This window comes from Elephantulus edwardii, unplaced genomic scaffold, assembly GCF_000299155.1.
Source record: "Elephantulus edwardii isolate Elephantulus edwardi_28Jun2011 unplaced genomic scaffold, EleEdw1.0 scaffold00094, whole genome shotgun sequence".
NCBI lineage: Eukaryota > Metazoa > Chordata > Mammalia > Macroscelidea > Macroscelididae > Elephantulus > Elephantulus edwardii.
The window spans coordinates 10,729,168-10,741,006 of record NW_006399844.1 but is presented as its reverse complement, the minus strand read 5'-3'; the positions used below and the strand labels follow the sequence as shown (position 1 = coordinate 10,741,006).

The 11,839-nt window shown below is 41.3% G+C and overlaps 1 pseudogene; it reads left to right on the top strand.

Moving 5' to 3' along the window:
• The first annotated feature begins 11,630 nt into the window (after positions 1-11,630).
• LOC102848546 lies at positions 11,631-11,839 on the top strand (annotated as a pseudogene).

Here is an 11,839-nt window from a genome sequence, read left to right as displayed (position 1 = left end):
CAGTATCTGTTATAGAAGCACTGTTGCTGTTTTTTATTATTATTATTACTATTTTTTATGTGTGTACCGTCAAATCAGATCTGACTGGGTACAGAAGGCAATTGTTCCTCCTTCTTCAGCAGAGCATCTGGTGGATTTGAACTGTGCACCCCTGGAGAAACACTGTTGTTAAGTGCTTTCAGGTTGACTATCAGTGATAGCAACACTATGAATGACAGATCAGGTAGACTCTTGCCCTGTCCTCTGCCGTCATCATGGTCTCTGCTGTGCTCAAGCCCATCGTTACAGTCATTGTACCAAACCATCACATTGAAGGTCATTCTCTCGTTTGTTGAGCCTCTACCTTGTGAACAGGATGTCTTTTTCCAAGTACTGGCTCCTTCTCACAACATGCCCAGAGTAAGTGCGAGATTTCACAATCCTTACTTCTAAGGAGCACTCTGGTTGGACTTCCTTCAAGATGAAGGAATTTGTTTGTTCTTTTGCCATGGTATATTCACTACCCCTTACCAACAATACAATTCAAAGGTGTTGATTCTTCTTCAGTCTTCCTTATTCATTGTCCAACTTTCAGGTGAAAGTTGTTGTTATGCTCTATTGTTATGTTATGTTGGTGCCATTGAGTCAGAACCAACTCATAGCTGACCTTCTGGTGGGCTTTCAGAAACACTAAATCACATGGAAGAAGATTGTTCCTCTTTCTCCTGTGGAGAAGCTAGTGGTGAATTCTAACCATGTGCCTTTAGGCTGGCAGCACAGCTCCTTATCCATTAGACTACCAAAGCTCCCTCAGTTTTTAGATAACTAAAATATCCACCTAGAAACCTAACCTCTAAGACCAAACCCTCATTGCCACCAAGATGATTCCAACTCACAGGAACCCTATAAAATCAGTATAAACAGCCGTGTAAGTTGTCCAAGGATGTAAATCCTTATGAAAGCAGGCTGCTACATCTTTGTCCTGTGTCTCAAGGAATGGCTATTGGGCTGGAACTGGTGACATTTCAGTTAGCAACTGAGGGCTTAATGAATGCTCACCAGGGCTCCACCAACTCCTGCTAGTACAGTACCAAGATCTTGTTTCAACCCCATAAATGTCTACTTTATTGTTGTTGTTGTTGTTATGTGCCATCGAGTCACCTGTGACTCATAGCAACCCTATGTACAAGAGCCCTAAGCCCTACTTTATGCTGTGCCAACCTCACTGTCTCTGACACAACTACTCCCATTACTCTAGTCCCTGAATTGATCCATCTCATCTCTCTTGTGCTGCCCCTCCAGTCTCCCAAACATGACGCCCCTCTCCAAGGACTGGTCCCTCCTTGCAAAATGCCCAAAGTATGTAAGAATCCTTGACTCCAAGGGGCAGCCCAGCTTTATCCTCTCCAGGACTAACCTATTTGCTCACCTATCAGTCCATAGTATATTCAACACTCTTCTCCAGCACCACAGCTCAAAGGCATCAATTCTCTTTCTATCATCTGTAGTCACTGTCCAGCTCTCTGATGCATAACACACAACTGTGAAGACTATGGCCTGGACCAGGTGCACCTTGGTCTCCAGCCTGATGTCATTGCTCTTCAGTACTCTGGAGATGGCCTTGACAGTTGACTTTCCCAATGCAATCCGTCTCTTGATTTCTTGGCTGTTGGTACAAGAGTGTTGATTGTGGAACCATGCAAACTAAAACTGTTAACAATCTCAATCTCTTCACCAGCCATGATGCTGCCAATTGGCTCAGTGGTGAGTATCTTTGTTTTCTTGATGTTGAGCTTCAATCCATATTGAAGGCTGCAGTCCTTGACTTTCTGCAGCAGGCTCTTCAGATCCTCCTCAGTTTCAGCAAGCAGGGTTGTGTCATCTGCATAACATAGGTTATTGATTAATCTTCCTCCAATCCTGATGCTACATTCCTCCTCGTACAGCCCAGCATCTCAGATTGAAAAGGTATGGAGACAGAATACATCCCTGGCAGACACCCTTCCCAATTTTGAGCCATCCAGTGTCTCCTTGCTCTGTTGTGACGACTGCTTCTTGGTGCAAGAATAGGTTTCACATAAGCACAATAAAATATTCTGGGATTCTCATTCTTCTCAGAGTCAACCACAGTTTGTTGTGATCCATAGTCAAAAGACTTTGCATAGTCAATGAAGCACAGATAGACATTACTCTGGTATTCTCTGCTTACTGTCAAGATCCATCTAACATTAGCTATAATATCTCTAGTACCATGGCCTCTTCTAAATCTAGCCGGCACATCTGGCAGTTCTTTGTTGACATGTTGATCCAGTTGTTTTTGGGTAATTTTCAGCAGAATCTTGCTTGAATGTGATATTAATGATATTGTTTGATAAGTTCCGCACTCTGTCAGGTCACTCCTCTTTGGAATGGGAACTAGTATCTATCTCTTCCAGTCTGTTGACCAGGTGGCTGTCCTCCAGATTTCTTGGCACAACTTAGCACATTGAGGACAGCGTCTGTTTGTTGAAATACGTCAATTGGTATGCTGTCAACTCCTGGAGCCTTGTTTTTTGCCAATTCTTTCAGAGCAGCTTGACCTTCCTCCTTCATCACTACAGGCTCTTGTTCATACATTGTTCTATGAAATTCTTCTGTGTCAGCCAAGTCCTTCTGGTATGGTGACTCTGTGTACTCCTTCCATCTTCTTTTAATGATTCTTGGATCATTTCACATTCTTCCCAAAGCATCCTTATGTATTGCTTGAATTTGTTTTTCAATCCTTCAGCTTAAGAAATGCTGAGCGAGTTCGGCCCTTTTAATTTTCTGACTCCAGTTCTTTGCACATTTTATTATAATACTTTGCTTTGTCATCCCAAGCTGCCTTTTTACATTTTTTGTTCAGCTCTTTAATTTCTTTATTTCTTCCTTTAGCTTTGGCTTCTTGGCACTCTAATACAATATTCAGAGTCTCATCTGACATACATCTTGGTCTTTTCTCCCTCTTCTGCCTTTGTAATGATCTTTTGCATTCTTCATGGATGATATTCTTGATATTCTCCCCATAGTTCATTTGGTCTTTGCTCATTGGTTTACAAGGCCTCAAATCTGTTCCTGAGATGGTTTTGAAAGCCAAGTGGGACAGACTTTAAGTCAAATTTTGGTTCCTGTGGATTTGACTTTATTTTCTCCAGCTTCAGCTTGAACTTGTATATGAGTAGTTGGTGGTCTGTTGCACAATCAGCACCTGGCCTGGTTTTCATAGCTGATATTGAGCTTCTCCAGCTATTTTTCCCACAGATGTCATCAGTTTAATTCCTATTCATACTATCAGGTGAAATCCATGTGTATGGCCTGCATTTGTGTTTCTTATAGGATGTATTTGCAATGAATAAATCATTGAATGTGCAGAATTCTATCATTCTATCTCCAGCTTCATTTCTGTAACTGAGCCCATGTTTTGCAGCTACTGATCCTTCTTCCCTGTTCCCAACTTTAGCATTCCAGTCACCCATTATTACCAATGCATCTTGATTGCATGTTTGATCTATTTCTGACTGCAGAAATTGGTAGAAATCGTCTATCTCCTCTTTGGCTCTAGTTGTCGGTGCATAAATTTGAATGATAGTGGTATTCACTGGACTTCCTTATATATGTAACCTTAGAAAAAATTATGTTTTGCTGAGATGGTTTCCTTAATTCTTTCGCCCCTGTCATCAATGCTTGCTTTATTAACTCATTTTTTGTTGTTATTGTTTACTGCCGTATCAGAACCAACCATAGCTGACTCTCCAGCGAGTTTTCTGAAGCAGTTAATTGCACAGGAGAAGATTGCCTGTCCTTCTCCCACGGAGCAGCTGGTGGCCTCGAACTGCATGCCTTTGGGATTACAGTGCAGCGTCTTGATACAAGGCCACCAGAGTTCCCCAGTTTATTAATAATAACTTAAAATATTTCTCCTTGTTCTAATGAGTTCCCTAACTCCCCCCTCTGTCTTGCCTTGCTATCCTCTTGGGAATCCCCAGGCTGTCTTTCTTATCAGTCACTTCAGTGTCATTTTTCCTTTTGGAAATGATTCCAAAGCAGGTGGTTGTGCCCTGGGCCAGATGGAACATAAACTCACTCTAGAAGGATCTATTAAGGTCGTTCCCGACACATTCTTTCAGTAGAGTCCTGAGACCAAAGGTTCTAGTTCAAAGTGGCTAGAACCAAAGCTTGGTTTAGATTTCTCTCGTCTCAAACTATGTTTCCATGAGTAAAGGTCTGATGGCCTAGTGGTAGGGTCTTGTGCTGCCAACCCAAAGGCATGCAGTTTGAGTCCACCAGCTGTACTGAGGGAGAAAAATGGACAATCCCTCCAATGCCATTTACAGCCTCTGAAAACCCTCTGAAGGGTCAACTCTGAGTCAGTTCTGAACTAACAGCACATAACCGATCATGAGATACTGAACTAACAGCACATCATGAGATACCAATCATGAGAGGGAAAAATCCAATTCAATTCCCATTTTCCCAACACCAAATATATTGGTCAATCCAAACATCGTATAACTTTATGACTCAAATTGTTCCAGTTTGGGCCATTCAGAGCTTTTTCAATCAGCTTCTCTGACCCTTGACATATCTCCCTACCAATGTGGAGGGGGGTTTGCTGATTTACTTGTATTTTGAGCACCTTCTTACTTTTCTTGCATTTACAGGATGTCCCAGGCTAATCTTCTGTTTTCTGCTCCAGTTCTAGAATCAGCCCCCAGCTCCTTTATTAGAATTTGTATTAGGAACCAAGATCTGGATGCCAGGTATGTTTATAGTTCCTAGACTCATTGCTTATCAATAACCTACAACTTTGTGAACTTTGTACGTTAACCCGTATAAAATAATAATTTTTTAAAAAACACCCTACAAGAGACCAAATGCTCTAGTTCTTCCCTGAGGGTTTGGAAGAATGGTTCCAAACAGAACCCCTGGATCCCAGGCCTCAGGAGGTGGTGGATTGTGAGGGGGTGGCCTCAGTTCCCAGTACAAAGGGGAAGCTTTAGAATGACTTCTTGGCCAAGGTGAAGATCTGGCTGCTCCAGAGTCTTCTGGATAATGGCCGCCGAGCCAGGGTAGGCTGCCACGTTGCAGCACAGAGATAAGCAGGCCCATGAAAAGACAAATAGGAACAAGAGGCAGCGCCTAGTAGGCATAATAACACTGAAGTTTTGGGGGCAATAAATACTTGCTGTGAGTGCTGATTAAAAAAGTCTTCTGGTTTTGCTTATTCTATTTGAGACACGATGTTGATTCTTTAAAACAATTTCTCAACTGTGGCCTCAGGCAGAAGCATTGGTTGTTGTTCTTAGGTACCATCAAATTGACCTTAACTCACAGTGACCCTATGAACAAATAGATCTGAACCTTGTCCTATCCTGCACACTATCACTATCTCGGATATGCTTGAGTACATTGTTAGAGTCACTATGTCAAGATATCTTGTTGGGAGTCATTCTTCATTCTCTGCTTCTCCACCTTTCCTCGTATGATGTCCTTTCCAAAAACTGGCCCCTCCTGACAACAGGCCCAAAGGATATGAGACAGAATTTCACCATCCTTGCTTCCAAAGAGCACTCCGGTTTCACTTTCTTCCACACGGATCTGTTTGTTCTCTTGGCAGTTCAAGGGACATTTAGTACTTTTCTCCAACACCTCAATTCAAGTTCTTACCTGCACATAACAACAGGCACCAAGACCACAAGGAGAATGTATAAACAAGGAAGCTGACACAGATTATGAAATCACTGTCCTTGCTTCTGTTGGTTAATGAGCATCTTTGTAAAGGTCACTGTTCACTCTTAAAATATACAGGGAATGCTGATTCTAGCTCCAAGTTGTTGGCTAACGAGCACTGAGAAATTCAGCCAGGTACATCTATGTGCCACAGTTTTCCCATCTATCACACAGAGATATACCTGATCATTTCCTCTCTCAGATTTATGAGAGCGAGTTCCCATTATTCCTATGTTACAAATAAAATTGGCACAATAGGAAACTTGTGTATAAAATCAATGAGCTTTATTTTTCAGTTCATGAACTGAAAAAATTCCTGGTCTATAAGTTGTACAAGAGTTCTAAAGAATGGTACAAAGTTAAATGGCTTTGGAAGCACAAATGTCTATACAAGGAAGTTTATTTAGGATAATATTGGGGAAATTTTGAAAGAGGCAAAAGAGGTAGGTATTGATTGATTAGATTGTGTTGATTGGCTACCTTAGGTTTCTTTTTCCAGGAGAGTAAACTAACCTGGGTTTCAGCCCCTAGATGGCCAAGAATTTGCAAAAACTAGAAACTAGCTAAATTTCTATTTACTAATGCAGGAGAAGGATGGAAAATCTCTTCCCATGTGATTAACTGACTCTGAAAACCCGCCAAGAGGATCAACTATGGGTCGGCTTTGACTGACTCTCCGGTATACAAGAACATCACCAATGTGGCACCAAAGTGCTAAAAGCGCAATGATATCAGCGTAAAGACTAAGGTACACCTGATCCAAGCTAAAGTATTTTCTTATGCATCTGAATATTGTATGAATAAGGAAGAATAAAGATAATGGAAAAATAAGTGATGCATCTGAATTGTAGTGTTGGAGAAGAGTATCAAATATCACATGGACTGCCAAAAGAACAAACTAGTCCATCTTGGATGAAGTGCAGCCAGACTGATTTTTAGAGACAAACATCGAGAAATCTTAGTTCACATACTTGGGGGATGTTGCCAGGAGGGAACTGTCCTTGGATAAAGACATCATGCTGGGGAAAGTGGAAGGTAAGAGAAAAAGAGGAACTCAACGAAGTGAATTGGCACAGTAATTATAATAATAGGCTTGTGAATATCAGAGATGGCAAGGAAGCTACAAGATAGGGCAAGGTTAATATCTGTCGTTCACAGGGTTGCTGTGAGTGGTAGTTGACAAACAGCACCTAACAACAATAAATGCAGCACTTAGCCTAAGTAACTCCATCTTGAGTTTAGTATAGTCAGGTTAACACCTCCTTCACACATTCACTCACTCACTCAGTCACTGAACATTGGCTCTGAGCTCAGACGAAGTGAGGCTTCGAGAACAGAAATAAACAAGTCACACGACTGACCTCCAGGAACTTGGTCTGACAGAGGAGACAGACAAATAACCACTTTCAAGATCTGCCTGTTTCCTATTGAGCTTTTTCAGGGTCAGAAGTATTTTTCGGATGAATGAGTAGCAGTTATGGCAAAACAACATTCTTTTAAAGTAAAGCAAAAGGCATTTCATTTCTGTGATAAATTGTCATCTCCCAAAAGATCCAAGCGTGACTTCTGATGCAAACTTTTATTCAACCTTCTAATTGGTGAAGGGAACACAAGATGTTAACATTGGTTCAAAGAAGAATTTGAAGAACACCAGCAATGTGAGGGAAGGGCGGAGGGGAGACCCATCCCTCAGAGAGCTTTGCGTGTATGTTAATAGTGGGGAGATAGCTTGGCAAATAAAAAGCAGAACAATTACACAACACAAATCAATGTCACTGAATTATACATGCAGCAATTATTAAATTGGCAAATGTTTTGTGGTGTGTGCTTTCACTATCAGAATAATAATAATATCAAGTTTATAAATAGGAATTTGACGAAAAAATATATTTGTGTATCGTGGAGTCAGAATTGGCTCATAGCTGATGATCCAGAGGGTACTTCAAAGGTTGTTGGAAGATTGTCAGTCTTGCAGCAGTTGGTGGATTTGAACCATATGCCTTTCAGTTGGCAGCACAACTCCTGACCCTCTAGGCCACCGGAGCTTATATATTTATATCTATCTCTCTGTATCTCTTATCTCTATCCATATCTATATCTATCTCAGACTTGTCAAAATGAGGCTGCTAAAGAAATTCAAAGCTGATTCATATCCTTAGGTCCCTATAGGACAATAAAATACGCTTGAAGTTTCCTTTTCTACTGAGGGTATATCACCTGCATTCATTTGCCTTGATGGGGATATGAATTATTTGTATGACTCTTGGTTTTCTAAGCTCTGGTCGTGTAGTGAATAAACTTTTAAGCTTTGTGGGATGCTGCTAGCTGAAACAGGAGAAAAATGGGCAGAGAGGAAGAAAAGGTCTGAGTCAACTTCATGGTAATGGGTTTATTAGTTGCTTGTTTGGGCATTGACTTTCTTGCCTTCTCTGTCTGGGACATATCAGTTGTGTATCAATGTTTTCTACCAACAAAAAGTCCACGGAGATTGAGTGCCCAGAGCTTCCACTGGGAATCTCATTACGTAGTGGAAGCTCCTGGCCCTGCCCTCTGAGGTTAGTCCATATCTGGCCAGTCAGCCCTCACTCTAGAGTCACCTCATCAGTGTAACCTGTTATTAGGTGTATGTGGGCTGGAGTCCTTATGGATGACACACACTACAAGGACTTTTCTTTCTTTTTTTTTTGTAAGTTTGTTTGGGGTTTCTAAAAAGAAATTCTCTCTCAGGAATGTATAGAATCTAAATTACCAAATTCCAAACCTCACCTTGATGTGTACTAAAGGCATTCCTTTAGTGGAGGCTCACAGAATTCTATTGCTTAAATCTCAAATCATCCTATATCTAGAGATGAAGGGGTCTTTTTAAATGTGTGTGTGTGTGTGTGTGTGTGTGTGTGTGTGTGTGTGTGTGTGTCTGTGTGTGTGTGTGTGTGTGTGTCTGTGTTTGTGTGTGTGTAAGTATACACAGTACAGATGGTAAAATAGTAAAGGAAACATGCTGTGTCAGCATTCTCCTTATTTCATTCTGGTTATTCCATTCCCACTAACTTGGCCTCACTGCTCTCCATCAATGCTTTAAGAGTAACAGTTAGGTCTCATATGGATGTCTCACATATTTTAGAAAAAGTAATATAATTTTTAAAAAGAGTACAGTACTCAAAAACAACTGTGAGATATCATCTCACCCCAGTAAAAATAGTAACATTTAATAGAACAGCAAACAACAAATGCTGGCAAGTTTGTGGAGAAACTGGAACCCTTACTCACGGTTGGTGGGAGTGTAAAATGGTGCAAGCACCATGGAAGGCAGTATGGCGCTTTCTCAAGAAGTTACAAATAGAAATACCATTTGAGCCAGCAATTCCACTGCTGGGAATATACCCCAAAGAAATCATAACTGCCACCCAAGCAGATATATGTACACCCATGTTTATTGTGGCTTTGTTCATAATAGCAAAGAGCTGGAAACAACCGAAGTGCCCATCAACAAATGAATGGATAGAGAAGCTGTGGTATATTTACACAATGGAATACTATGCTGCATTGAAAAACAAGGAACTCATGAAATATACAAAATGGGTGACCTTGGAGGACATTATGCTGAGTGAAGTATCTCAGTCACAAAAGGACAAATACTGCATAGTGTCACTGTTATAAAATGGGACTGACATCGGGGTTGAGGGGAGACTGAGAAAGATGGGATAAATTATGTATGTTGTTGTTGTCATAGTGAACCTATGTACAATAGCCCTCAACTCTGCTCTGTCCTGTATCAATCTCACTGTCTCCGACATACCCATCCCGATTACCCCAGTCACTGAATCAATCCACCTCACAGAGGATCTTCCCCTCCTGCGCTGTCCCTCCACTATCCCAACCACGACGTCTCTCTCCAAGGACTGGTGTCTCCTTGCAACATGTCAGAAATATGTCAGATGATGCCTTAGCATCTTTGCCTCCAAGGAGCAGCCTGGTTTACCCTCTCCAGAACAAACCTGTTCATTTTCTTAGTGGTCCATGGTACATTCAATACTCTTCTCCAGCACCACAGCTCAAAGGCATCAATTTTCCTTCCGTCCTCCTTAGTCATTGTCCAGCTCTCTGATGCATAACAAGTGATTGCAAAGACCATGGCCTGTATCAGGCGCACCTTAGTCTCCAGAGGGACACAGTTGCTCTTCAGTACCCGGGAGAAGTCCCTAACAGCAGACTTTCCCATTGCAATACATCTTTTCATTTCCTGGCAGCTGGGGCCAAGAGTGGAACCAAGCAAGCTAAAGTATACTACATTGAAACAGATGAGGGAGATAACTCTTTAAAAGGGATATATAGGGGAGCTCTGGTGGCCTAGTGGCAAGAAGCTGCACTGCAATCCCAGAGGCGCACGGTTCGAATCCACCAGATGCTCTGCCGAGGAAGGAGGGACAATCTCCTCCTGTATCAGTCAGATCTGATTTGACGGTACACGCACACACACAAATAATAAAAAATAAAAAAAATAAAAGGGATATATGATTAGGTATTATCTTAATAACAGGAATTCAGAATGAAGGCTGCATAGTGGAGTGGACTTGGGGGGAGGGATTGCATAACAAATGAATTTTTCTTTTACTTTTCCAAGAGAAGAGAGAACTGGGGAGGAAGTTGGGGCAGAGAGAAAAGTGCAACAATGAATAAATGGAAATCCAAAGTCTCTGTACACTTTCATTAAAATTAATTTTTTATAAAGGGGGGCAAGAGTATAGTACTCAATAATTATATTTTCTTTTTTTTTAAGCTAATTTGCTTTTCTAAAGAGTGAGTTCAGGGGACAATTTTGGCTCATGGTTTAAAAGATGTTGTCAAGTTGTTAAGTGCCATCGAGTTGTTGGCGACTCATAGTGACCCTATGAACAAAAATCCTCGACACTTGCATGACTTTCATCTTTTCTCCAGGTTCATAGGTTTCTGGAGGCAAGCTGTTTATGGAAGTGGATGCCACTCCTGCTTCCAAGCTTGTTTTAACAGGGGAGTGCCACCAAACACTGTCCACCTTGGGTAACCGTTATTGCATTTGGCACATCAGTGTCACAGTGTTCAGCTTCACAGCGACCACAGGTTACCTGTACAGCAAGTGGACACACCAGGGCTATATGACCTAGAAGAATGTTTCACCAAAAACAATTAAAGACAGGCCTTAGGGCCGCAGATTACAGCATCACTTTCGGTCCACTAGGCCAACTGGTCTTTCTACATTAAGTGCTATCAAGTCGTAGGTGACTCATAGCGACTTGCGTGACTTTTATCCTTTCTCCAGGTTCATAGGGTTTCTGGAGGCAAGCTGTTTATGGAAGTGGATGCCACTCCTGCTTCCAAAGTTTAAAAGATAACATGGAAAAAATAGTTACAAGAATTCCTCCAGTCTTAATGTGTTCAATAAGCCTGGATTTTTTAAAAGTTTGAAGTTTTGCTCTACCTTTTTATATCAGGATCCATCTATTGTTACCTTGATGGTAATAGTCAATGGTGCTCCCCGGTGGTAGTCATCTAGTTCTTCTGGTCCTAACTTACGGCAAAGTACAAATCTATACTGTTCTTAGGGTCACTGCGAGTCATAAGTCATAGTAAACTTGACAGCAGCTATCAACAGCATATAACCTAGGAGTGGGATTACTGGTTCTAAAGCTATTCTGCTTTTCAGCTTTTGAGGAATCATCACACTGTTTCCCATTGTCTTCATCTCATTCTACCTTCCTAAAATTTACTTTTTACATGAAAATTTATATCATTAAAATTTACATTTTACGAATGGGGTCATGGCAGAAAGGTGGGCATAGTTGGTCCCTCCCATCCCACAAAGAGCTCCCATTCTCAACGCCAAGGGCTAAGTAAGGAAGAAACTTACTGTGCCTAACAATTAAGATATGGCAGAAGTGAAGTCAATGTTTCGGGAAGTTCTTCCAAAACAAGGGCAGCTATTTGTAGAAGATGTAAATACAATGGTGCTGTGTAAGCCTATTTACCCTTAAAATCTCTGACTCTGGAAAAACTGGAGAAAATGCAACAAGCAACACAGAATACAATTCACCAACAAGAAATGGCAGAAAAGGAAAAACAGCAAGTAACTCACTGA